Source organism: Pleurodeles waltl, chromosome 2_1 (assembly GCF_031143425.1).
Source record: "Pleurodeles waltl isolate 20211129_DDA chromosome 2_1, aPleWal1.hap1.20221129, whole genome shotgun sequence".
NCBI lineage: Eukaryota > Metazoa > Chordata > Amphibia > Caudata > Salamandridae > Pleurodeles > Pleurodeles waltl.
In genome coordinates, this window is record NC_090438.1 from 606623596 (window position 1) to 606647270 (window position 23675).

The 23675-nt window shown below is 42.2% G+C and overlaps 1 protein-coding gene and 1 non-coding gene across 3 annotated transcripts in view; both read right to left on the minus strand.

The window, feature by feature from the left end:
- ELMO1 (engulfment and cell motility 1) overlaps positions 1-23675 on the minus strand; it is a 1154836-nt gene that overhangs the window by 1068760 nt on the left and 62401 nt on the right. For both annotated transcript variants that reach the window (XM_069215589.1, XM_069215618.1), the window contains exon 2: positions 19950-20096. The gene's annotated coding sequence lies outside the window, so the exon portion shown is untranslated. The remainder of the gene's footprint in view (positions 1-19949; positions 20097-23675) is intronic.
- LOC138270383 (U5 spliceosomal RNA) lies at positions 18963-19077 on the minus strand. The gene has a single exon (XR_011200249.1). It is a non-coding gene; the product is annotated as a U5 spliceosomal RNA (small nuclear RNA).

Genomic DNA, 23675 nt, shown 5'->3' on the forward strand with positions numbered 1-23675 from the left:
GTCTTGAGGTGGCTATATAAACTTACAGGGTAGTGATGGAGAGAGAGAGAGAGAGAGAGAGAGGGAGAGAGAGAGAGGGAGAGAGAGAGAGAGAGAGAGAGAGAGAAGCACAATAACAGGATAGTGATGGAAAGGAGGAGGGAGAGAGATGAAAGAAGACAGAAAGAGGATGGGAAAGAATGCACAAGGAATGAGAGCTAAAAAGGGAAAAAGAAAAACTTGGACATGAGACAGTTAGAGAGACAAAAGTCAGACAATGACAGCTGACTTAAGTTGATTATTAGGAGTAATCAAATTACTAACCTGAGACGGGCCACTTCACAAGACAGACTATTTGCTGACCTACATTAAATAAGCACTTGCCCACGTATCTGTGTTGATTGCTAAAGTCCTTGTGCCAAAAGTGCTTAAATATGTGCACAAAACTAGCAATTGCATATATACAGGGAGTTTCTCCACCTGAAAAGTATTTTTCTAGGTGACAAATATTTTATTGCTTTACAGTACAATCCCTTAGGCATCCTATTTGCTTCTGGTCAATAGGAAGGAGTCATCTTGCTGTCACTCATTAGGTATAGAAGACCCTTCCGAGCCTTTTCTGTCAGACCATGAAACGAAGCTACAGGCTTGATCCATTTAAGTCACAGGGGAGAGGTATTAAATACTAAACAATCAATCATCAAAGCACACCTCCGACATAAATACACCATTAATTAGATTTCAGAACACATAGTGATTATTCAATATGTCAGTTTCAGTTATTTCCGTTCATAGTTTAAAAATCATTCTATAGAGGAATACTTTTTAAATCATTTTTTTGCCTTAGAAGCTCTTTTTGGAGCACATCTGGAAATTAATGGCGGGCTAGGACGTGTTCTTCACGTCCCACAGAACTGTTCTCCTTTTAAGTCTGGGATTTGACAGCACTGCTCTCACACAGATGTATTGTTTTTAATATAGTTAAGAATGGGCTTACATCCCACCTCTTCAACTATTGTTTTTTTTTGCCCAGCCTCTTTCAGCAACTGGCATAAAACTTTGATAATCACATCTTGGCTGAGCCTATAGAAGTACTGCGGTCTCACCTAATGCTGCTGGCTGTCTGGAAGTTACCCTTTGCTTCCGTTCGAGGGTTTCCAGAATTGTGCATCAATCTTGAGGCGTTTCCTGAATGATAGGAGGTCTTGTGTCTGGCGGAGTTGGAGCGGTAGGGAGTTCCGGGTCTTGGCGGCTAGGTGAGAGAAGGATCTTCCTCCGGCGGTGGTGTGACAGATGCATGGGGAGCAGTGTATGGTTTTCAGAATGTGGCTGGGACTATTTGGTCAATGTAGAAGCGAACTTGAAAAAAGGTTCCTCCAAGTGCATTTAAAACAAAGTACCCAGAAATACTCACTGCTGAAGTAGGAGCTGTACGTTTACATATGCATGCACAGGGAGCAGACATTCAAGAACAAACTAAAGCCATCAGGTCTAGTTTAACTGTTCTAATGGCCACAAACACAGACATGCATGTTTGTATATGGCCATGTTTGAATGCATTAGTACATTAAACCCAGACACACTGGCTTTGCCAATGCTTGCACTTAAACTCAACGACTAATCATTTTGCCAGGGCTAGTTCCTATTTATCAATGCAATGTTTAACTGTGCTTTTCACAAATAAAGGATGAGGTTAAAAGTAGCCATAGAAGTACTTGTTTAAACATTTTATTTTGTGCGTTGCAAGCCAAATAGAAGACATCATATTCCTCTGGCCACTGCATTCTGCAGAGTAAGAGCTCACACTGCGGAGTACATTGCTCCCTAGTCGCATGGTCGCATGCAGAAATTCAGCGCACGCAGAAATTAAAACACCATGGCAGAGGCTTATCACTTTAAAGGATGATCCCAATCACTGCATTTCAAGGGGTTCTGAAAAACGTCAGGCACAGCTCCTTCTGTAAGCAGCTTTAAAGCCAAAGACACGGTGAGAGCTGATTAGCCGACCACAACAAGAGTAAAATTGTTTAAAGCTGGGAGGTAAAGTATGACATTGAATAAGCCAAACGTTCAGAGAATATAGTTTTCCTGAGACGCCCTTGAAGTAAAGTCGTGATTTTATTAACAATACAAAGACGAAGGTTGATGTGTGCATATTTTAACTCTGCCAACGTCAGCAACAATCAAGAAACTTTTGACTTAAGCCATCAACTCGAACGAAAATTATGAGCACCCGTTACACACGTGACCTCCAGACAATTACCAGACTCTGACTGTCACTTCTTCTCAATGCCCCGTCAACACACACTAAGAATCCAAACCGTTCAGCAACAATCAGAAGCAGAACTGTAACCATCACCACTCAACCACAAGACACCGCAGGTTGATGCATTCCACAGGTATGGTGTCCATCTGCAACCAAACAGAGAATTTACCCCGGTTCTCTGCCAGACTCCAGCTGGCCGAGGATCCTACTTTCAGATGCACAGCATTGATTTGCACAGTATTCTAATGGACGGACTACAAAAATGCAATGGATACTGCTTTGCTAAATGCTCCCTAACAGGCAAATGGCATTTAATAACATAACCATGTCTGGGTTCGATCAAAGATCACCAGGCAGTTGCAGGAGCCAGTGTTGAAGCACTAAATCATTCTTCCTCTAGAATATGGGGATGCAGTTCTCAAAGTACATGGTATCGCTGATTCTTGCACAGACAGGTCTTGTAGTTGGCAGTAGAGACAAATACTGGAATTTGCTGCAGATATTTTAGGGGACCCTGGCACATATTATTAGTGCTCAGAGAAGTTTGAATCAGACATTATCAGGAAAGGAAGATCAGCTACAGCCCCTGGGCCAAATGGTATTCCTTCCAAGATGTTTAAGTGGGAGTACTCTTACTGGACTTCACTGTTAACCCCTGTCTTCAATGGATCCGGCTCCATTTTGGAAGGGCTCCATCCTTTGTGCCCTACACATAAGGGGGTCCAACAAACTACTGAATGACAGGCCTTCTTGATATAGAAGCTAAGTTCTATGGGTCTCTATTGTTAAAAGATGTAAAAGTATTGTTAAAATGAGGTCTTGATTCTGTGATATCAGACAGGGATTATGGCAAATAGTGGCACAGTTACGAACATGATGGCTCAATCAACTCTGTCAAACTATTATTCAAAAACTAAATCTTTGGAACTGTATGCAGCTTCTTCGATTTTAAAACTGCATTTGATTGTGTCAATAGAAACAAGCGCCAGGCAAAATTGAATGCAATGTGCATAGATCCAAAACTGCTAAAAGCTATTCAACGGCTATGTACTATTACTTGGCCACAAGTAAAAGGAAGCAACAAGACACTAACTATGACAACATATACACATATGGGGTTTAAGCACGGCTGCGCCCACGCTCCCTCCTTATTTGACATATTTCAGACATTGGGCCAACCCTCTTTAACACTAGAACCTGTTCACTGAAACTAGGAGGTGTGTTGATGCCCATGCTTTTGTATGCAGACACCACCAATATTTTAAGCAGAGCTAGCATGGGACATCAGCACACCTTAAAACGTCTTGGAACACTGCAGTGAAAATAACTGGAGTATACATCAAGAAAAATCGAACATTTTAGTTTTTAGTAATAGGAAATTATCAAAATCATACTGGAATTTCACTGGGAAGCAAACCAAGAGAGCCAAGTTCTACATATGTCTTGATTTCAAGATAGTGGTAGTTTAACCCACCATCACAAAGAATTAAAAATAAAATCTAGGTTACTTATGTTTGCTCTGATAAGGCTGACCTGACAACCTGACTGGGCCATCGTTTAAACCTCTGTTGGAAGCAAATAAAAGTAAATGTATGTCTGATTTAAATTATGGCAGGGACATATTTCAACTGTCGCAAATATTTTGGCCTGGTGTAATTCAATGTAGTCTATTTAGACACATGTTTTGCTCCCACATTCTAGATCGCAAGCACAGCTGTGCCTGAACTTTTGCCTGCCTAGACGGGAACTCTTGCAAGAATCGCATAAAATTAGCTTTTGGTATAAGTCCAAAAATCCAATGCCAAGTTCATTAAAATCAGTTCTATGGCTCCATCTTGAAAATGCAGATCGAACGATTCTGCCACCCTCCATTTAGCCCTAAATAATTGAAACTTGCAAGAAGCTAACTATTTGTGGAAGCAGCCCAAAGCAACTCTAAAAAAATAATAAAAAATAAACGAATAAATACATTAAAAATAAAAAAATAAAAAATCAAACACACGCTCCGACTTTTGAAATAGCTTAAAATCATGCCATTTGTTGAAACATCCAGGTGTATTATTCACTTCCCAGCAGCAAAAATAAGCAGCAGTCTTATCTGGTAACAAGCGCATCAATTAAATTAAAAAAAATATATATACACCTTATGCCAGACTTTGCTTTGCTCAATTTGACATTGCTGAGATATTCTAAAACTGGAAAAATCAAAGACCACCAACTGACAGAGGATTATGCTCTTATCGGATATAACGTTTGGCCCATATCATCTACTGCTGTGATAGCTCCAAACAGAAGAAGTCTTGTTGCTGCCAACCTTTCATCGATTGAGGATTATATATTGTGCCTCTCTTGTAAAGAAACATTTTGATACTACAGGCATGCAGTGGCTTGCTGTCTAACTAAATTTATATCCGTAGACCAGTGTAAACTGATCTGACAGACTAAGGAACTAAAGCTTACCTCTTAAGTGATCAACTGTCTTAATTATATGCTCTATCCTTATTCTTAATCCATAATAGGAGACTTACTAATGGGGTTTGATTGTTCTGTTTTGGTTCTCTCTCACTTTAACCATTCACTGTTATTGATATTGTAATGGTCTTGATTAAATGTACAATAAAATGATCACTATTTGTATTATTATTGTTATAACTGGATGGAGCCAGAGAGAGGGCCATCAACCTTACCCATTGTACGTCTGGGGAAATTTAAGGGTGGTGTAGGCTCTTCATCAACATGTTGTACTCCATGCTGCAGATTCCATCCAAATCTCAAAACCCTGAAAAAGTGGTTTCCTGTTATGCTAATAACTAGTCTTCGCCCCCTCGATCATAACTCAGGATACAATGTGCTCCTTCTGTCACCAACCCAAATTTGTGAGAGGCTATCACCACTCCTGTCTGGATGGATTATTACTACCACCAGTATGCTTTTGCTGAGAAAACAGTGCTTGCATTGGGAGGAAGCAAAATGCCACCTGTACCTACACACTAAACTCCTTGGGGTACAGCAAGAGGTAAGGAAACAAACATAGAAGATGCAATGATTTCATGAAACCCCGAGGAAATGTTGCTACTACATCCAGTAAATTTACTTGGACCCCATTTAGATAGTGGCCTAGACCTTTGATGGGAATCTTACCCATCTTGCAAATAAATATACACCGAGTTCAAAAACTGAATTTATTTTTCAAACTTTGATGGGTGCTTCCAGACAATAATGTTTTGCTCTCATTCACTCAGGTTTGGATACAAACTTTTTCTAAAATGGACCACGAGTAACCCGACAAGCAACCAAGGCATCTACTTCCTAGAAAGGGGGTGTCTATGAATTCACAGAGAAGAATCAAACCTCTTTAACGTCTTTCGCACACTTTCGTCCCATGATGATAAACCAACTAAATACTTTTTTCTTTTATATTTAACAAACTCCTTTTATGGCTTTTTTCCTTCTCTATAATTCTTAGTAAAAGGTGCAAAGGACATAGAAAGGTAGTGAGATGAAGGGGAAATTAGACAGTACTTTTGCTCTCCCCTCCAGATACATACTGTATTGAACAGACATAACGTACTTTACTGTTTTGTTTTCTGTAGCACTTCATAGCACTGTTTCAGAGTGCCTTGCTTAACAGGTGTTACTATTGCCCAATTTGATGGTACTCTAATTACCATCCTTGGCAGAATGCCACCCTTGCAGATATTCAAACTTGTGTCATGAAGATCTCTCCATATGCCAACAGAGTATTAAACTCTCTGAGCTTTGGAAGAGCAGGCTTGCTGTCAGCTCTGGATACAGTCCCTTCCTTCCCCATTTTATCTGTTCATCCCCAGTGACTAAGAACATCCATGTGGCATAGCAGTCATGCTTCTGTGGAGAAAGCTCAAAAAGGATGAGAAAGAGTATCTGAAAAGCACCTGCACCCTAGAGCCCAAGAAGTTGAAATGCAGTCACCTGGCCAGGGGCCAAGAAAGTCATTGAGCAAAGCAGGTTATTGAGGGTTCTTCAATTGCATGAGGAGCAACTATGCTTCCAAACCGTGAACACAGATCAATTCACCCTGTTCCATATAGGGCAATAGGAGCGGCAGACACTACAGCAAGGATCCAGCTCACATGAAGAGCCCACCATGGCATGAAGGAGGGAAAAAGCACTAATTGCCACCCGGAAAATCAATGCAACCAACACCCTGTGAAAGGGCTGGGAGTGCAATTCTGGGCAACTGTCCAGAAGGTATTCTTGGCAAAACGCTGGTAGTCATGTGGCAACAGGGAAGATCCCAAAGCACTTCCTAGGGTCTTTCAAATTATCCCACTCTGTGTTCTAAATCCACTATGGTGAACATAATGCTCTTAAGCCTCGGCAGATGCATAAATAGGCTCCAAATCTAAATTTCAAAATGGACACAAAATTGCTTCGATTGGTGCCAGAGGGCAGAAGCAAAGAGAGGATGACACATGATGTAAGACATATTGTGGTCTCAGATGGCTGTTAATGTTCAAAGCTTCTCAGTTGCTGTTGAGGTTAGCAAAATAAATATTATGTGCACATTTTCAAGTCTCTGTGAATTGCCTTAACTGGTATTGGTATTCTGTGGCACGTGTCACCAAGATAGCAACTCCCTTAGTCAGAAACATGTTCGTAGCATGTGGTCCAAAGCCTATGACATAGCCCAATTTTAAGGGTGCACTAGCATTTTGAATACGAGTTAGTGTTAAAAAGTCCCCTTTCATTACTTTACATTTTACAACGTTATTTAGAGTGACAAGGGTCCAGCATTGTTGTAGTTAGCGTACTTGAGTATTGTTATCATGAATAAGAGACAAGACCGCCCGATTTGGCTATAAAAGGTCCATACCTCATTATATTTAATCTGCCATAAATCTGAGAAATATCAGTTGCAGACAGCTGTCAACCTAAACTTGAGAATGCTAAACTGTGGTACATAACATTTTTATATTTGGTGCATAATACATACAATAGACATAGGGCAAAGCATAGCATGTGAGGTTTGATATAACTTAATATTGCAATTTTATTGCTCAAATATCAAACAAACATCAGCAGGTACAAGAATAGCTATCAAATTTGCATCAGCATGACACCACAATTGTATATAATATTGTAGAACAGTCAAGTGACAGACTTCTTCTGCAGGATGCAGAATGAGAGCATATTGTGTATTGTGACAGAAAAGATCTCTGCATGGTAATGGACGTGCACTACTTCCCTCAGTGCCCAAATGTATGGAGGACTGGAGCCCTAGTACTGATTTTCTTTGTCAAAGGCAAACATGGGTCATGCATGTCCACCATGACATAAGCCTATCTCAGGAATGATGTCTAGTATGACTGGGGGGGGAGTGGAGGGGAGGGTGTAGCCCAAAGCACTACCTTGATACCCTAATCAAGGGTTACTGCTTTTACCAGGAGTTAGGCAACATGAGTGCGGTGGTGGCAACATACCATATTGTGATCAGTAGGAGTAAACAAATAATTTTTAACCTATGTCACTGGAGTAAGGCTTACAGGCTCACTTGCTTTTTAAAATTTCCGCTGATGGCCTACATTGGTTTGCTGTGAAGTGCTGAGCAGCACAGGGTGTGTATGTCTGGGAAGGGAACAATAGAGAGATAATGCAGTGCATGCATGGCGAGTGCATGTGCTGGGTGTGTGTGTGTGCCTATGAGTGGTGCAGCACATGAAGGATACAGTGCCGTGCAGTGTGTGTAGTTTGTATACTTGCAGTGGGTGTATGTGGGTCTGTGGATGGTGCAATACATTGAGGGCCCTTGGTTCCATTTTGGGAGACCCAGGCCTGAATAGTGAAACGTGGAGAGGAAGAAGAGAGATAAGACTCAGAACCCTAAATCACATTTGGAGTCTGGAAATGGACCAAAAGAAGGGGAGTTTGAGACCCCAAAAATAGCCATCTGCCAAGAAGCCAGATGTGCTGTGTGAGGAGTGGAAGCACTGCAAGATTTCTTCCTGTGACCAGGTTTGGGGTTCAAGGCCGCTAGTCTCCCTACTGGATGAGAGGACTTCAACCAGGGAATCCACAAACACCTGCCCTAGGAGCCTGGAGCACCAGCACCTGCCTGCTTGCCAAGACCACTGTGCTCTGTGAAGAACAGGAGTGGGTTAGAGGAAGTAAGGTCCTGTTGAGAGGACTCCCTCTGTGGTATGAGGAGATTCCCCCACCAAGGAGCCTTGAACCACTTATCCTACACATACTCGGGCAGGCAAGTGCAGAAGAGGTACATGGCCCAGTTGCCAAGAATCAATAGTAACTCGGGTCCCAGGGGTTACTGGCCCAACTGTGGGGACTGAGCAAAAGGCCTCAACCTCATGGTAGGGCCCAGTAACCCATGCTTCTTTTGGGACAGTATCCGTTGATGATACATATGAAGATCGGTATATATTTTGCAGGTCCTGTTCTCCCAGTGAATTTGGGAATCCTTTCAGACACTAGGAGGCAGCACAGAGCTCGGAGGGTGGGTTAGGAGTCTCAACTTTACACCAGCTGAAACTGGGGATTAAAGTTAAAGTTAATAGAAAGACTAAGGTATTGAATATTTCAATAATCCTATCTGGACAGCACAAAGGCTTGAATGACACGGTGCAGGCCTAGCTTGAGTTCTGAGCTGCAGGAAATGGTTTCTGACTAGCTACATTTGGAATCGCCCCCCTATATTCACAGCACTCTTCTGGGTACCCTCTTATAACTGGGTGTCAAAAATGGAACGAAGGTTTGACAAAGCATCCCCTCGGTTATCGACTTGAAAACGTTTTGGTGGATTGTAAAGATTATTTCAGGGTAAGGTACTGCAGTCATAAGTTAATTTCTGAGAGGATATATGTTATTGACTCTGCATCATGGACTCAATCTTCCTTAGCAGAGTTACCTAGTAGTAGACACAGTTGTGGGTTATAAGCAGAGCACTGGAATAGTATAGTCATGCTACTGACAGAGAAAAGGTACATTCTAACACTGACTCCTAAAAAAGCTTTAAAAGGTAAAACCTGCTCCCTTATTCAACCAGAGGTAACTTTAACACTCTTTACAACAATAAGAAACCTAATGACCCACGTCAATTGGTGCTTAAAAAAATAATTTTGGCATTAAAAAAGGGAGCAAACACGTGCCCGTAAAACAAAAACAAGTGCGTGTGCATTATTTTATCCAGACTTGAGTGAGCAGGTACAGATCGCCCGAACATCAAAGAACGCAACATTGAGAGAAAGGTTATTCTTCACAGGTACGTGCACCAAGGCTTAAAACACAAACTGAAACCAGTGCAAAGAGCAAAGGAACAGAGCAAAGGAACAGAGCAGCACAGAGCAAGCGCTCTGGGTGATGCATGAGTCTTATTCAAAGAAGGTTTCTAGGTTTACATTAATCAGCGTCATTTTTATTTCCTCAAGTAAAACAGACTCGCACAAGGGAACATTAGCATATTTAAGAACAGACTTTTTTTATATATATGTGATGCTATTTCTCTTTAATACCCACGTTTGTCAGTGTTGCAATCAAAACAACTGCCATGATAATATTTCTATAGTTACAACTTCTAACTGATTGAAATAGCCCTTACATTATAGCTTCTGTTGAACCAACCCACGGCCCAGAAGGATTCTGGGATATGGGTTTCAGAAACTTTGCGATAGAACATAATTAGAACAATAAACGTTATGGACAAACAACCACGAGGAAAGTGCCCAGTCGAAGCAGTGGGTATTGTACAGATACTACTGGGTGCGAGTCAGTTCCACACTGCAGGCACGCCTATTGAGACAGCCCTTCCTCCCAAAAACAGGTATTGGCCCCTCAGTCTAGTTTGGCCACAACTGCTGGTACATCTAATGACTTTAGATACAAGGCATCTCCGACACCAATGTGGATGACAAAAAGGACACCTAAAATTGCCACCAAAGCCACTTTCCAAGTGTAACAAGGAAACAACAGGCTTTAAACAAGCCATACGTTGATATTGCCACTTAAAGTATCTCCCCGTGTACCCAACTGCGACAAATAACGGACTAAGGAAGAAAGTGAGTTTGGCCTCTTTTGAAAAAAATGCAAAGGCTTTGATAGCTTAGCATCATGCCCACAGCACCTAACAGCAAAACTATTTTTGCTCATGCAACATGGTAAAACATGGTCTATATAAAGATGACTGCAGTCATAATTGTGTAAAGCGAGTATATCAGAGAAGGGGATTCAACCCTTTGCTCTCACGTTCTGCTAGTTAGCGAACATCCAGCAACCCAAACAGGCAGAAGCATGGTAAGCAGCTTTCACATATGGGATGTTTTATCCTTCGTTTAAGCCAAATACGAAACTGTATTTGAAATACAACCGTGAAATAACGTAGTCACCTGAAAGAATATAGTATTTTCACAAAATCAGACCACAAAACTGAACGGAGTATACAAGTTACAGTTGCGGAGAGTATTGTGCTGTCTCAGGAAGGCCACTGGGGTGGGGATGTAGATCTAATAAAATTACTAGAGTTGTGCTGAAATCACAAAACACCCATGACACCAACTTGTAAGGTTAATATAATAAATTTTTAGAGCTAGCATCTCTGTTGGGCGACTGGGGTGTGAGTTCTGGTCAAACAGCAACCACAGTCCTCGTCAGGGTGAGGCACAAGCCAACCCTAAATAAACCCTCTGGTACCTTGGCACAAAAGTAGTCAGGCTTAACTTAGAGGCAATGTGTAAAGTATTTGTGTAATATTTCAAACAGTAATAAAGTGAATAAGGGATCCCACATAAAGTTAGAAACAAAGTAATTTTTAGAAAATAAAACAAGACCAAATCTACAAAAAAACAATCAGTAGAACTGGAGATATGCAAATGTAAAGATTTCAGTGAAGATAGTGCCAAAAAGCACAAAGCGCCAACTGTAGATATCTAGTCACACCAGATCAGGACAGAGTCACAAGTTCAGGCTGACCACAATAGAGTGTGGGCTGGGTACAGGGACCCAGTTAGGCCCACTGAACAAAAGGTTTGTGAAGCATTACGAGGGTCTACGAAGATGATGCAATGTGTCAGTTTTGAGATGCAGCATGGCTGCGAATCATGGCCCTGAGTCATTGTAGAGGATCTCTCAACAACAGCTTGCAATGTGAAGTCTGGCGGTGAGGATGCGTTAAGCAATCTGGGCAATAAGTCAGTTCCAGGGAGTTGTGAGGCTGCGATGCGGGGTCCAGCTTTGTAATCAAGGTTGCGGTCAACGAGGAATGTGAGGGCCTGCGACCAGGATGCTTCGCACAGCGGCGGTTCAGATGAGGCAAAGGACTGCGATGAGATGCAGGTCTTTAAGATGGAAGAGACCCATGAAGCAACCACAATGCATCAATTCTGCTTGGGGTTGCACTGTGCAGCAAAGGAGATGTGTTGGTTCCGCTGGATCCACAGAGGCAGGCAGAGCACCTTAGGCCCAATCCCAAAGGTCCAGAACTGGGATGGCCCTACTTGGCAGGGGTGACTTTCAGATGGCAGAGTCCAGGTACTAGGGTTGAGGTTGTTGGAATATTCTGTCCTTGAGGCTCAATTCAGGAGGCCAGCCAACTAGCCCTTGAAATTACCCTGGGTTCAACAGATGCCGATCCAGTCATTCTCACCCAGTCAACAGGGCGTCAGGAATAAGGTCAGCAAATCAAGGCAAGGCAGCAGTCCTTCAGAGCACCAGTCCAACAGAGTGACAGTCCTTTCAGTAACACAGCAGTCGTTCTTCTTGCCAGATAATACACAAGTCCATAGATGTACTGACGAGTTTGTGTCTAAGGTACAATATTTATACCCAGTTCTGCTTCTGAAGTGGGAGACGTTCTAGAGGCATGCCTTCAAAGTGTACAGGTGCCATGCCTTCCTTGCTTGCCCTGGCTCCAGACTGCTGTGGGGGTACATGGAGGTAGGGCACAACCTGTTCAAGTGTAAGTGGGGCTGTGCCCAGCTTCTTTCTCCCATCCTGCAGGTAATTATCCATTCAGGCATACCTAAGCTCCCTATTCTGTGTGGCTGTCTAGAAAGAATACACAAAGCCCAACTGCCAACTATACCCAGTCATGTGACCCAGAGACAGGCTGCAGGTGCCAAATGGCTAAGGTAGGAACATGCTAGCTTTCTAAAAGTGGCATTTAATTTTTTTTAATTTAAAATCAAACTTGACAATAAGTTAGGGTTTTTCACTGCAATTCCAAAGACACCAGACATAAATAACATACTTGTCCCATTTGAAAGATACTGTGTAATAAATGTACTAACGTAACCCCAAAGTTATCCTGTGGGAGAGGTAGGGCTTGCAGTCGCGAAAAACAAAATTTAAGAGTTTTTCACTACCAGGACATGTAAAACTTAAAAGTACACAAACTGGTTAAATAAACTGCACACCCTCTGGGCAGTCCAGGACCTACACTAGGAGCAACTGAGATTTATTAAAAAGGAATGGTTGGGTCTGGCAAAAGGTGTATTTTTCCAGGTCAAATTGGCAGCTTGAAACATGCCTCAGACCTGACATTGCAGCCTGTCTGAAGTGTTAAAGTGGTACTTAGGTGGGTGGCACAATCAGTGCTGCAGGCCCACTAGTGGCATCTACTTTACAGGTAGTGCCACTTTACAAGGGACTTGCACGCAAATGTAATATATGCCAATTGGGTATACGCCAATTCTACCAACTGTTAAGGGGAAAGCACAAGCACTTTAGCACTGGTTAGCAGTAGTAAAGTGTGCAGAATCCTAAGGCCAACAAAAATGAATTCGGCAAAAAAAAAAAAAATGAAATAGGAAGAGTGAGAGTGAAGGCAAAATGTTTGAGGATGACCCTGCAGAAATGGCCAAGTACAACAGAAACATTAATATGTATATATGTTTGTGTGCACACACACCATATACATTGTAAAGCAAACACATTTTTATTTATAAAAGTGTTAGAAAACTTCTAGAATCCCAGCAAAAGTGCTGCTAGTTAAAATTACAAGACACTCTAAATATGCAGCAAGAGAAATAATTTGTAAACACAGCTCTCCATTTTAAAATAATTGGCGGCACTTTGTCAAAATAATTTGCCTGTCAGGAGACAATGTGTACTGTAACACAGGCTCATACATTATTTCTCCATCTGAACACCCTCTCATCGACTTATTGGGGTGCTGCAGCACTCCCTGAACCCCTACTTCCAGTGCCACTAGCTAGCAAAATTTGAAATCAGAGCTGCAGAAACTCCCTGTGCCATTAAAAAATAAGGAAGAACACAATATAGAACATATTAAAGGCAAGGTTGCTTTAAGAAGGCATCTGGGAAACGTCGTTGCAGTACACAAGTTCTGTAAGACCAGCACTGGATTTTGGCAGCACAGCAGTCAAACGGACCTAGTGCTAACAATATACATAGAGGGGTGTTAGTGTCCACCCTCTCAACTATTAACCTTCTTCAATCAGGCTCTTTCAGACACTGGCTTCAGATTTTGTGAATAACGTACTGGATCAGACAGGTAAGGCGTTTATCACTCGACAAACTGTATTGGCTGTTTGGCTGTATCCTTTCGCCTCCACGCAGGTGTTTGGACTGAGTTGTATCTGCCATGTTACAGCCCTGTCCACTCCTGCTGGCTCCCTCCTTCGTCTCCGACTGAAATGTGCAAATAGTGCATGTATTGGTACATTAAAGCCAAGCCCATTGATATTGCCGATGCTAGGTTTTAATGGGGCACCAAGATTTGAAGGGCGACAGTCACAGATGTGGGATATTCCTCGGCCTGCCATCGAATCGAAAGTTTTGAACAACTCGCTTTAACGAGTGATATTAATTAATGGAATTAGTGTGTGCATTTAAGGCATGGACAAAAACACAGACCCAGACATCATGCTTCCCCGTAGACTTCCGGTTCAGCGTTAAAGCGTGTGACGGGAGATTGTCAGGAGACTCGTGTCTGCTGTTTTCTTATTTTCGAGTATCTCTTTGAAGTCACGTTCGCAGTTAAGCTCCGTTTAAAAAGAAACTTGGTCCTTTACACATATTACAAAATCTCTCAAAACACGTCACGATGCTGAAATTAAGCCAACTAACGCATCCCCTGACACACTTTATCTCTAGTTGCCAAGTTACTGACTGGAAGTTTACAACTGACAAATATTTACAACGCTTGAAGGGCGTCGCAGGGAAATGGCAGCATCTGCAGAAACGCGGCTTCGGCTGAGTGTCCCACTTCCCCTCTGCTCAGTCACACGCTTCTCCGAACCCGATTTGTTTTCATGCCTCCTGGCTCGTGCAGGGCCCCTACTCCCGCCAAGTCTCCGCTGTGCTTCTCAACTGGATCCGATGTCCGCGCTTAGACGCAGCGTTTCTTCCTGCTAGTGCTGTGGACAGCCCCCATACCAACTCTTACCCCACCTCCCCAGTACTGCATCACTTGATAAAAGGGTACAAATCTCTTCCTGCGTCTACGTAAGTCACAAACCACGACCCTTGTTGCACGGTAAAAGGGTACAAGTTCACGCGCTTACTCAGGCCTGTCATTCAGGGACACTCTCCTATCATACACACCAATTCAAGCAGCACACACACGTATTTTTTCGCCAAAGACATTAAAGCGCTGCACCAGACTACAATACCCTTATTACGCGGGGGGGGGGGGGGGGGGGGGAGCGGGGGCCTTTACAGGGGCAGCTCCTCCACTATGGTGGAGGAGCGTTACCCCACCAACCCAAATTTTCCCCCAACCCCGTCAGCTACAAACCTTTAAAAATAAAGCAATAATAAACAGTGTTCACTATCCTTCTGTTTAAAGGTGCGGGTCCCTGGGCGGATTCCAGCCATGGGGAGAGTGCACAGAGCACTCCTCTCAGTGCGCAGGTTTGTTTGGCCAGCCGTCTAGGGCCTCCCAAACACACATGCACACAGGGGTCCCTCCAACCTGGCACTGTGTTGCCAGATTGAAGAGAGCAGGCCCAGGTTCCCACTCTGCCTTGGAGCTCTCAGCCACTCAATGCTGCTCTTAGCAGCATCAGGACTGGTCGCAGGGCAAGCTGGGAGCCTGTGCCTGCAGTGCACTCAAGGTAAGTTTTTTAAATATATATTTTATTCTTTATTTGTTCCCCCCACTTTGTCCAGTTGCCAGCCTGGACTGGTTGTGAACACCTCACTTTAGCAGCTACAGTGGGAGTGAGTTTTTTATGAGCCTCTTCTGTCTGCAACTTGACAGACACAAAGCTCATAATGAACCCTGAAACAAAATGAAGCGTTAAGAGAAGATCAAGCAGGAGCCAATAAGAATTAAAGATGGATAAACGTAAAGGGAAAAATGGACAGAATATTGAATGGAAGGAAGGGTGGAAGAATATATGAGTGGGTGGATGAATTAGTGTGTTGGAAAATGAATGGGTGGATGAACAAGTGGGTAGACGGGTGAGTGAAAGGATGAGTGAATAGGTAGGTTGAAGGACAGATGAAAGGTTAGGAGAGTAAATGGATGGAGGGATTGACAGGTGAAAGCACAGCAGAGTAGAATGATGGGTGAATGGATGAGTTGGTTAAAGGATGAGTGAATGGATGGCGGAGTGGATGGATATGATGTATGACTGGCAGGATGGATAGAAGGCAGAGAGATCAATGGATGGCAGAGGGGATGGGTGGATGGTAGAGGGGATGACTGGATGGATGGAAGGTGGATAGATGGATGGTGGGTGGCAGTGTGGATGGATTGGTGGAATAAAGAAAGACAATGTTAGTGAAAGAAAGGATGGCAGAATGTGAAGGTGAAATAGTGGATGAAAGGATGAAAGCATGAATGGATGGGAGAGATCCCATCAAGAGATCCTCACTTGCTTCTCTGTCGTCAGAGCTTTAGTTCTAAGTAGGGGGTATTTTAATTTTCTGGCTACTCCCCTGGCGGAGGACACTGTTGAAAGGTAATTAAGCCATTTGCCCGATTCACAGGATGTTGAGCCAAGGCCAGGACTCAAACCTGGCTTCGCAGTTCAAAGGTCACCGCTCTGACTATTTCGCCACCTTGTCTCCTCTAATGTGACTCACGTTTGTACGTTTGGGTCTTTATTGTAAAACAGAGTCCTACGGTTTCTGACTTCAAAACAAACTATTAAAGCCTAGAAAACAGATTTACCCTTCATTAGTAATACCAATGCATAGTTCTGCATGCAAAGGAAGTCTTGGCCATCCATTTGCAGTACCATAATTCAATAGGCTCTGGAAACAGTGAAAAGGCGATATCCGACAGAGATATTGCCCGTTACCCACTGAAAGGCCCAAGACCTGATTACAAGGCTTCACATGAAGTTTATGAAATGAACATACCAGCTCAAACAGATAAGTGATCGAGAGTTGAAGTCCAACATAAGAGAAGGCCATTTCCAATTGCTCCCATTGTCTAGAGCATGGGTACTCACAAACATTTTCCCAGGGGCCACAAAGTTTGGTCTGTGGTGTGACCGAGGGCCTCACTGATGCTAGCAACATGGCGATCAAAGGGAGGAGGGGCCTCTGGATGGGGAGTGGTTGTGGTGTTATGGAGGGTTTAGAGGGCAGCAAAGCATATAGATCTAGTGGCTGAATCACTCAATGTGAAGCCAGAAAACCTGCCATTAATCCCAGCTTCTCCACTGTACCAAAATTGTGTGATCCTAGGCAATTGTTTTATTTCACGTTCCCTTCATCTTCTTCATTATTGTTATGTAGGAGGACCTCACAATGCATGACTTCAGTATGTGTGCTGTGCGGACCCTTCTCCTGTGTTTTATTTAAGAAACTATTAAGTTGTTCAGGTATAATAGCAAATCAGGCCAATCAAAGAGTGCAGATAACAACTGACAATTCATTATTGGCATTGTTATCAAGGTGGGGGTATGAATGAATGTTTCTGAATTTATGCTCAAAATCTATTATTCTAAAAAAAAAAAAAAATACTTCTCCATGTACTGATATAATCTGAAGTAGTAAGATGAAATGGTCCTGCGTGTAAATGAAAAACACTTATTGAATTTTTAAGAACCCTTTTCATAGTTGCAGACTTTTGCTGCAAGATTTCTTTAAAAAATGAAAGTGTTCCTGCAGTTAAGCAGTTCGGGACACATTCCTTACTTCCTTTCTTTATGTTCAATAATGTTTAAATAGAGTATTGCCTGTTGAGTTCAGTAAACAGCAGCCTAGTACCACTGCTGCCCTGGGGGGCCACATGTAAAGGCCAAAAGGGCCGCATGCGGCCCCCGGGCCGTACTTTGAGTATCGCTGGTCTAGAGGGACAACCAGCTTCAGAGATAAGAAACCTAGTGCCAGTTTAAGCTTCTGCCTTTTCTTAGTATACGAACAGAAGTCTCATATGGACCATATTAATAGACTCAAGATCTATCTGGCAGCCAATGCAATTTCCTTTTTTAATTTTATTTTTTTGCTTATGTTCATGATCAGCTGGGCAATTGTTTTGTAAGACAGTAATTGTTACTGAGTTTGTGAGTAAGATGCACGGAAGGAATGTTGCAAGAGCACACATTTGTGCAAGTGAGAAGATTGATCAGGAATCCTAGCCTTTACAGTTAAGAAAGAAATCCAGTTTCTATATAAAGCAAACAATGATTTGACTTAATAATATGACTCTATTCTCATAAAAAAGGTTCAGAGGCTAGTTTTAAATCCAGTACCAGGCCATATTTTAATACCAGTCCTGTATTCCACTAAGTGAGCACAATTCTCCATGTACGTTACTACGTACAGGGTTTATTTAAAACAAAAACAAAAAAAGGAACCCAAATATTACATTTCTAGCATGCATCATCAAATATATTGGCAGAGTTTTTACAATCTGTTTAAAAAAAAAAACTTCATAAAATGGTCCAAAGTATCACAGTCCGACATAAAAGCCCTATTAAGCATATTGTTCTCAGCAGCTAGAAATCATGAATGTACCTATGGAATAATAGTGTTCTGCATATTCAGGACTCTTTACAAAGCTGGATAGGCAAAGGTTTTCTGCACATCCACCCTTGAGATTAGCCCACTATTCATTTTGCCAAAAGTCTGTGTCCCATTTGGCCAGTGCATTCCTGCGTTGGTAAAGATATATTTTCCAATGTAAGCATAGGCGTACAGTGGCACACCTGGATATGCTTCTTCAAATAGTAAACTTTATTTTTGCTGCATACACTGCAAGGCACCTAGGGCGATCCTGTAGAAACAAGCATTTGAAATGTAGAGGGTCTTGTGGTTGCTCGAGTTAGAGCTATTAGCATTGTTAATTCCTAACTGGACTTTTCTTGCCACATAAATTGAAAATTAAAAGTAAAACAGTTGACATAAGCGAGCCAATTCAAAGCACCACAGCCGCCATGAGCATGAGCCCGAAGGAGAGACACAAAAGGAAAAAGAAGTTCTCAATAATCAATGCGAAAGAAGAAGCAAGAGCCGATCCAGAAATAAAACCTAGATTGGAAACATGTTTCATTTACCAGTTGATCCTTCCTTACCTGTTGCTATATCCCAAATGGCAGTGGATCCTTTCGGATGATATGGAGTTTTTTGTGCAGCATGCGTCCTTCTTATAGGTCATGTAACAGGGCTATAGGTTAAGTGCATCACAGTAAGAATCACTCCCCAAAAGCGTGTTGACAGATAACAAAAAAAATGTTGTCGCACTTGAGGAACTAGCAAATAATCAATCTGTCTACTATATAGTTATACTGTTTGTGTACTAAATAAGGCTAACCCTGCACACGGCTGGGCTTTCAAAAATTGAGCGAAACTCTCAAATGTTCCTCTCCAAGGAAATGTTTAGTAAAAGGCGAAAGATTTATTCGGTTTGAAGAAAAAATAAATAAATAGAGTATACGCTTCCTGGCAGCCGTCTCTGGCCCTACGAAACACCGTTCCAGAGACTGTCAAGGTGATTCAGTTTACTACGTTCGTCTTAGAAAACCCTTTAAAATACAACCAATTTATAATAATTGTTGTAATCCGTTACATTGATAAAACACTTGTTGCCACAAAAAGAAACAAAAGCAGGACTCAGAGGTGACACGGAATTATGGGTATGTAAATTTAATCGAAGGTCATGTGACCGGAAAGGCTGTACCACAATAGAGTCCCTGCTCAAGTCGTAATGTCGGCTCATTTAATTCTGCACATTCTGAATGGTGCCTCACACAGGCTTTGTGAAGACCGGTAGCAACCAAGTAGAGGATTTTTATATGCCTATGTGAAAGTATGCTCGCTGGCTCGTTGCTATTCTTTGCAAGACAAAGCACCATGGCCGCCCTGAGAATGAGTGCGAAGTAGAGACACAAAAAAAAAAGTTTGCTTGCAGTCAAAAGTATCAGAAAAAGTGCAATTATCCATGTAACAGGGTCGATGGTCAAGGCGGTAATAAAACTGCCACAAGGAAGGAGAAACATAAAGCATTTACGAATGGTAACAAAGGTTTTTTGAAAGGCAAGTCCATGAACGAGTGATAGTGATGGCCATGTGGTGGGCATGGTTAAAAGGCCACAAATAGATTACAACAGGCCAGAGCGCTTGCGTGCTTGACCTACAAAGGAAGCTTGTTCATTTAAACCAGAGGAGAAAGGTGGAGACCAGGACGTCAATGTTCATGCACAGATATTCACAGACATCCCCTTTTAACTCCACACAGATGCTGACACACATTTCACATCAGCATGTTCACTAACACATATAGTGTGTATCACTGTACCTCAAGGTCCATGCATTCTACTGGTTAGCTGCTACAACCCAGAGAAGAGGCGTTGATTGTGCACATCAGTCCTGACTTACTCCTGATAGGTTGTGTGTGCTGTTCTTGAGGTTTCAGTAAGCACTAGTACTCGCTTCCTCCACCTTCCTAAAAACAAAGAGAGCAAAAAGTGAGTGAGTACAGCTCGATTGGTTGCAATAGACCTGACATCAAATAATATTTTTCATCCATGTAATTATTCATCGTATGCAGTGAGGTAAACAGCCTTAACAGGTCTGAAACATGAATCAGAAAGACCCATCATCAAATGGCCTCCTAATCATCAATATCATTGGCACACTTCAATTGATTTTTGCAAGATAAGGGACTGGACATTTAACAGTTTTTGACAAAGATGGCTTTTCAGCAAAGACGTAAGCCGGATTTTCTTAATGGTTTATCAGAGTGCACAGGGTTGAATTACAGGTTACCAAAAACTGTATAAACTCAACAACGATTGTGACCATTTCAATCACAGAAGTATTTTAGCAGTTCTAGATGACCACCAAACCAAAACCCAGAAGAGTGTGTATTATGCATACTTGTGTGGCCATTTCAACAGAGTCAAGATGGCAGAACTGAGAACTTTCTTGATAGGGATAGGTGAATCCTGTGTGAACACAATGGATCCTAGCAATGACCATCACTGCTGCTGCTAAAAGGGACTGCAAGTCCCTGGAGTCCTATTGTGCCTGCTGGAGACGGGGGCCGCATCCTCATCGCACTATTCAGTGCCTGGTTGTTTCCTGTTGCGTGGGGCATGTGGGGCTAGCCCACGTGTGTGCCTAGGTGAAGGCCAGGCCACAAGCAGGCCGGTCTTCACCTGAAGAGGCTGGGCTTGGCCACACCCTTTCATCTTTGCTATTTTAGCAGCCTAATTCTAAACATTAACATGAGTAAGACGAAAACTGTCATTAGTTTCCTCCTCCCGGTTGTCACTCATTTTATCAAACTCCCTAATTCCCCCTCCCTCTCTGCTAATTCTGCCTAATCTATCTTTACCAATTACCCTAAATGATCGGGTTGCTGTTCCTCAGCACGATTTAAGATAAGCAACATTCTCAGAGAGAGGGCATACTAAATTTGCCCCCTTCAACTTGCCCTTACGTTTTAACCCTGGCTAATGTCCCTAAATTCATATTGACTCAGAAAGAGACAGCCAGTCCGTTGACTCAAAGGTGTTGCACTGGTTTGGTAAACATATGGCTATGAGGGTTGATTGGGTTGGGTCATCCCCCAAAGTACTATCTGGAGATTGTATGGTTGTGAATTTCAGAGATCCAAAAATTGTGAGTAGTCTCCTAGCCCAACCCCATTTCTCATTTTCTGGACATACTCAAATAGTTTCCCTTCCACTGGGTTATTTCTTATAAATCACCTCCTGTTGTGTCCCCTTATGTTTCTGATGCAACTCTTGCCCGCACCCTCAGGCAATATCGGACGGATTCTGTACTTGATTATGGTCGGTTGCCAACTAATAACAGATTTGACGCTTTAGAAGGTATGCTGGGATTTGACGGACTCTAAGATCAACTGGAGGATAAGCTTGTGCATGGCAGGGACAGGCAGAAATGAAGCCCTGTGGAGGTTACTTTTGTGGGTGACTCTAGTCTTAGTATTAAGTCCATAGTTTTAAATATTTCTCTTAATAACACATTTTCCCCTCAATTGAAAATAAGATTGATTTAGTAGCACAAAATAATATTTAACTACTATATCCAAGGGATACTTTTCCAATTTTATTTTTATTATCATGGAATGTTGCAGGGATTCACAGAGAATTGGCCCAGGAAGACTGGATGTCTTGGATCGATCAGTAGGATTCTGTTAATATGCAAGAAACTTAGGCCACTCTTCCGCTTGTGTGTAACAGTTAGTCCTGTTATCCCATTTCCCCAATTTCCTCCACATCTGGGCACAATACATGAGGGTTATTGATATGGATCAAGCTAGGGGTTAAAGCAAGAATAGTTCCTCTGGATTTAAATTGCTCTGAGATTCAGATAATAGAGTTGGTTGGCTCTCAGTTTTAAGCTGTTTATTATTTAATTTTATAATACTGATTCTTCCAGTTCCTCTAATAGGATTTGTTTTATCTTTATTTAAACTTTTTGACAATCTTAAGACCAAACTCAATTCTTCTCTGTTTAAATGCAACATTTTGATCTGTGGCGACTTCAACACTAAACGTAATCTCCCAACCTCTGACGCTGGCTCATACCCATTTTATTTCTATGTTTGGCCTCTCCTACAGTAGAGATACTGAATTATCAGTATTCCCATAGTTTAAATTGTTTAATCAAATCAAATATAGATATTCTGTTTTGGCATTTCTATCTGAAAATCCTCTATTTGGGGGCGGGGGAGGAAGCCTATGTAATTAGTATAAAGTTTGATGTGATCAAATACATAATTCACAAATTAAGCCTGTCTGCAGACTCACTTCCCCTCCCACTCATTGGAGTTTGACAGATCCTCTTCCTATGCCAACAGGGATCTGCAGAAAGCTCGGACTACTACTCCTAGAAAGCTCATTGTAGTTGCACAGGGCTGGGCACTCTATAAAGAAGCCTTGTTGAAAAGAAAGTCTGAATTCCAAAAGAGCAGCTAAAACAAAAGACAACACCCTTCCCAATGAGCATCCATTTCACTCGGAGACTAGTAGGTGGCACATTTTTGTGATATACATTGTAGAATGCCTGATTGTAGTGCTGCCGCAGACTTATCTGATAAAAGTAATATTATTGATAGGCTCCATTTGTAGGTTTCACCTGCACGGCATGCGCTGTGCTTGCAAAGTCTTTTGTGTTTCAAAAAAATATTTTTAACCGGGTTTAGAACCCACCCAATATTTACCTGAACTTACCTAATCCATTCTATTGTTGCTCATATTTATTTGCTTCTCATTGGCCAGCATATTGTACATGTCGTTGACTGCCTTCACTTCCTGCTCTTCCAGCTATGCTTTTGCCATTGCATGCAGCACTGACCAAGTACTCCTTTCGGTCACTGACCGAGGTACCGCTGAGAGCATCCTTCCACCGACTTCTCATTCGCCAGGTACTATTTTTTAACAATTCCAAACAGCCATTCCATTCGAGTGTATGTTTTTGTCGCCTATTTGCACCTTATTGGAGCAAACACAACCGAAAATATTGCGGTTCTTTACTTGTTTCACTTGCTTCTACATACTCCATACGAGTGCATGTGTTTGCACCTCGTTGCCTGTTAACTTCTGAACTTTCCTGTCAGGGGCTTTTATTATTATTTCTCTCTTTTGTTTGCAAATCTATGACTTTTAAGTATGTTAATTCACTGGTGCATTTTTAATTTTCTTGGTTTAACTTCTAATAAACACTAAACCGGCACAGCAACACACTGCAGACGTCACTGTATCCGATGTCTCAGGAAGGTCAAAAGAACTCCAGAAGCATCGCTACAGCACACACCAGCTTCTCACGAGAACTCTGGGGTACCTCCAATACAACCCCGTTCCATTGTGCTTGTATATACTACTTATTTTGTTCTGTAATGTTCAGGAGTGGCTCAGTTATATTTACCTGCTTTGTCCAACATCATAATTCCCAAAAATTAGCAACATTTTGCTCTTCTGTGCCTCCGAGATACGCTATGTAAAGCGCACCTGGGGTAACAACAAGAGAAAAACTTCGCAACCTTGTTATGAGG